The sequence below is a fragment of the Apium graveolens genome, chromosome 7 (genome assembly GCF_009905375.1).
Source record: "Apium graveolens cultivar Ventura chromosome 7, ASM990537v1, whole genome shotgun sequence".
Lineage (NCBI taxonomy): Eukaryota > Viridiplantae > Streptophyta > Magnoliopsida > Apiales > Apiaceae > Apium > Apium graveolens.
The window spans coordinates 114,579,151-114,584,625 of NC_133653.1; positions in this window are offsets into that span (position 1 = coordinate 114,579,151).

Consider the following 5,475-nt stretch of genomic DNA (forward strand, 5'->3'; position numbering starts at 1 on the left):
AATAAGACAAGATAATAAAACAAAACCTATCAAGTCTAATACTATGCTGCTTCATTACTCTATTTCAGCATCTTTGAATATCTTCATAATAGCATGGAAATGGCAATGCTTCTTTGTTCTCAAAACCCAGTTGAATAGGCTCCCACATTCCTTTTGCATACACTCGACGCATGTGACTGTGTTGTCACTGTCAACAGATGTTTGAATTGATCATCCGTCAGGTAAATGATTATCATCCGTCGGGTTGCCTTGTTTGGGGCCGAATGGTGCATTGTTTTGGTGACTTGTTGATTCGAATTTTTGGTGATTAATAAGTGTTATGGAGTGGTCCCTTGAATCTAAGTTGTAATGAGGATTGGATGTTAAATTAGAATCGTGCATGTAAAGGTATCGTTAGACTAACTGAGAAACGTCGAGTATCGAATAAGTTGCTAATTAGGGATTTCTGTTTAGATTGTAGATTCGGAGTTGAAGGCATTCAGGTTAGAAAAGGGAAAGGTATTCTAGGTGGCAGTAGCTCAAACCCCGTAAAGCAAGAAAGTGAATTCAGGAAAGTAACTCTGCATACTTGTATAAATTATGTATATAGAGGATATTGATGATGCCATGATAGAGTAATGATCTTTATGAACACTTGTGATAATCTGTTATTGATATTTGAACCCTGATATTGATCTTTGTACCACACCTGTTATTGATTCCTTGAAACACCATGATATTGTTCTTGTAACGACTTGATATGATTATTGTTCAAACCCTTATAGTAACCATGTTGATTCATATCCTGATTACCTATTGATTCCTTTGGATACCTTGAATTCTCATGAACCTTATAAGAACCTTTATGAACTCCCTTGCGTATTATTTTGATTTACCTAAATCCTTCATTCCTTTGTATACCTTTTTCTGTAATGATCCTTAGAACTATTTGATTCCCTAACTTGTATACCTTGTTTATCATTTGATCAAGATCCTTAGAATTAACCTTTTCTTATCTTTGATCCGTTTATTATCTTTGAATTCTTGAATTGAACTTAAGAATGATTTTCGACTTGAAAGAGTCTGAATGATTTCATATTCTTGGTAATGATAAAATGAATATAGCCAATCTTTTTTTTCCAACACAAAGTTTTCCAAATGAATTCCTGATGGATTGGATTGAGACGTAAGAGACTAGTGGGACTAGTCCATTCATATAAGAGACTAATGGGGCTAGTCCAAACTTAAGGCTGAAATTATATCATAGGTACCTTAAAGACCAGATGGAGGTCGGTACGGGCTGATCACCCGTATTATTTGAAAGGCATATGTCATAGCCTACTCGTTTATTCGAGTATTTAACTCAACTCAAATAAGAATGTAATAAGTAAATAGTGGATCAATCGTCAGAGAGATCTCACAATGTAACATCTGTCAAAGAATAAAGAAACATTGTTCATCTGCAGACTTGAAGATTCACTGGAAGAAGTTCAAGAATTTGATCATGCCTCAGTGATATAAATCAAGATCGTGGATTTAATCAAGTGACAGAGATCTCGTCAGGGTATCATTTATTACAAGGATTCAATCAGAATATCAAAGTCAAGACATGAAGAAACGTCACGGAAGTTAGTCACTCATGAACCAGACAGTACATCGAGTGTCAGCATTGAAGTGGCGGAATTGATTCATAAGCCTCAGTGACTTTCAGAAGATTGTCAGAAGAATGGTTGCTGCTCAGGGTTAGTATTAATTCTCTATTAATTAATTAAGTCATATAATTTAATTAAGAAAATAAATTATATCTGCAAGGATTAATTTATTGATTAATTGAATTAAATTGATTAATTAATTTAGAATTAATATTAAGGATTTACAGAATTTTAATTGGTTAAAATCTGTTTTAATTCTAAAAAGACAACTAATTGTACTAGTATGACAATCGGTATGACAATTGATAGTCATACCGAAAGTCATGCTAATTCAGTTGACTGTCTTGATGGAATTATTATTTAGATTAAAATCACTTAATAATTCAGTAAGACAATTTCATTTGTACTACTATGACAATCGGTATGACAATTGATTGTCATACCGAAAGTCTTGCTAGCTCATTTTTAATTGTCTTGCTAGTTGTAAACATTGTCCTACCGAAAGTCTCACAAGCTTAAAGGATTGTCATTCCAATTCAATCAATTCGGCTGTGTTGTTTAAAAGAAGCAGAAGACCAATTCATTTTTAACAATCTAACAGAACACAATACAAGAACAAAAGATAAAAGCAGCAGAAAAACATTACATCTCATCTGCAACTTCAAGATCAATTTCTAGATTGTAAAGTTAAATCCAATCAACTAGAAATACTTATCTTGTTCTTGTGTATCTATCTAGCGGATTAAAATCCCTAGAACTTAATCTCAAATCGCATTTAGCATTTGATCTTTTAATTACAAAAATAGAAAAAGTTCATGTCGAATTTATTCTAGATTTGTAATAATTGATTTGAGATTAATCCCTTATAACCGATACCGTAGTTGTAACACCTTTCAAGTTTAATAAAAGTTTTATTTAACTTGAATTTTGTTTCACAATTTTATTCCACATTTTATTCGATTAAACGGTATTGTTTGCATTCAACCCCCCCTTCTACAAACAAATTGGGACCTAACATTATTATTAATTATGACAGTTAAAGTAGTCCAATCAAGGGTTCCCTATCACTTTATAAAAATATATTGAATACATTTCCTTAGCAATTGCTTCCTTGAATATGAAATGATTTAAAATGAAATAAGATGAGTTGATTGTGTTATTGTACAGTTTTGAGAACCCTGATTCTTATCTCTGATATTGTTGTCAATCATATAAATGATTCCCAGAGTTAAATAGATTTTTGCTTTCCACTTGAAAGATCCACTGAGATCCTACTATTGATTTGTGATGAATGTCGGCTTTCGCCCTATCTTGAGCCTTGGTTCCTGAAAGCCCAAATCTTTCCTCATAACCCTTTCCATAGCCATAAATAGAAATCTGCTACCTAGAGATTTAAAGTAGAATTCCTTAAAACTGATTCGGATATTTGTTATTATTGCATCATAGAGTTGTCATTTAGTTACTTGCTGAGCTTTTTCTACTCATATATTTTGATTTGTTCTAACCATGACAATTAAGCGAGAAGATGGTCAGACTTAGGCGCACTGCTCGTAAGAGCGTACCTGGTGGCCCCTACCATGTCGTAGGCTTCCGGATGCCAGAGCAGGTAGTACAGGTTGTGTGAGCAAACGCTTAGCTGGAAAGTTTGTAAAGATGCAATGGGTTATTTGTCGGTTCCAAGTCGGAATCGATTGTGTAAACTACATATTATTTTGGGTTGTAATATATATTATCTGGTTGGTAGTTCTAATCTTTTCTCAAACTTAATCCTGTTTAGTTCCTGTTAATAGTTAATCGGGGTTTATGCTTATTTATTGTTAGTTTAATGGTGTGTGGGTCCTCATTTTCTAACCCCGAGATTGAGGGCGTCACATAACACGTGCCTCCATTACAGATTACTAAAAATACGATAATAAATGCAATTTGTTAAATGAAATATAAGGTACCTGATAAATTGTCTTTTTCTAAATTTTGGCATTTGATAAAATGTACGTAATAAACTGTAAGTATAATGAAAGACATATTTCTTTTATAAAAATAAAATTTGAAACTTAGAAAAACATTTGTTTGGAGGGGGAAAGTTTTTTAGGGGGTTTTATTTCGATTTTTTGTGAAGTTTAACGAGAATTATTTTTTACAGATCGTGTCAAAACCCTAGGTCGGTGGACATGTTTGTGGCCTCTTACAACCTGTTGTAGAAAATATCAGACACTTAGCCAGCTCTTAGTGCAGTTTCAGTTGCTTTTATATGTAAACGTACTTGTGGGAAGGAATATGTGGGATGTATGACAATTTCCATCTTAAACTAATACACCTTTATAATAAAATAAGCAAGTTTAATTAAACTGTAAAATAGCGCACACCTCCAGTGAAATTGTGAACTGCATTTCAACAGCTTTTAAATTAGTAACAGTATCGTAAATGCATGAACATGTATAGAGGAGAAAATTTGACAAACACAACCGATAATAGTATAAATCAACCTCAGTGGTTATGTGTTCTGCACCATGTACATACGCACATTTCACACAAAAATCACTATGCAGGGATGAAATTATGTTAGCTAAAAAAATTTGATTTTTAGAATTAGGTATATAAGGATTTTTCTTCCATACGGTTCAGTCATTTGTGTTAATGTATATCGAGTTTAAATTTTATACCTAATGATCTGTAAATGACAATTTTTATACATTAAAAAAACACAAAGATGTTACGATTTTTATGAACATTGTACATAATTTCGTAAATGAACGCACAACAAAAACAAAGTTAAAAAAAAATTGAATAAATCTTTCAAATACCAAATATTTAGTATCAAGGTTACTTAATTCGTAATTAAAAAAAACTCAGTTATAGATGATGACAAGGTAATAAGATTACACATACCAAATTGATTTTTATCGATAACAAGGTAACTACATATGTAAAGTACAACACTACCATCACAAATCATGAACATTGCACACACTACAACATCTCAGAATTTAGAAGTTATACTAGAACATGACCCGTGCCTCAACACGGGTATTCATGCTAGTCTTATAATAAAATTGAGACTTATGCCTTCATTATTGAACCATTGTTGAATGAGAAGATAATGTAGAAATTGTCTTATTATACAATCATTATAAATTGAGAAGATCGGATAATAGGAAGGTGTCCACAACATAATTTATACGTTCATCGAAGTTAATAGTAAGATAATATTTGAAGAGCTTCTTTTACTTTAATCCAATCAGCTAGATGAAAGTACATAGATCATCATTGTAATATTTAATTAAGATATACAATTTATATTACATTTTAAAAAAAACATGAAAATGTATTATATTAATACTTGAATTACTAAATTAGCATTTCGAACTTTCAAACCTTAAAGTTTTCGGGGGTTGACGAGTAGTTTGATTATGTTGAAAATAATAATTCAAAATTATTTGAATAGTTTTTTGAATTTATTTCGATTAGGTTGTTAAAAGTAAATTTTAGGATACTTATTAGATAATGTAGTTTTTGAATTTTATATGAGATTTTAGTAGTTAGGGTTGACTATTTTTTAGGTGTATTTGTTGGATACAACCTATATAAAATGGCGTACGTAAATTATTTTAGACGTATAAAATTAGATAATAAAATAAGCTTTGTTTTAGAATATTTTTAGTTTACCTTTTATCTTTTATCATTTATTCATAAAAATTGAGCAGATTTGATACATTCAACAATTGAATATGGATATCGTTCATTTCAATTTCATACCAGGTGTTTGATTGAAAAAATATATTATTTTAAAACAGAATGTTAAACCAGCCTTGAACTACAAGGAAGAGATAGCTAGTCAGCGAGCTAT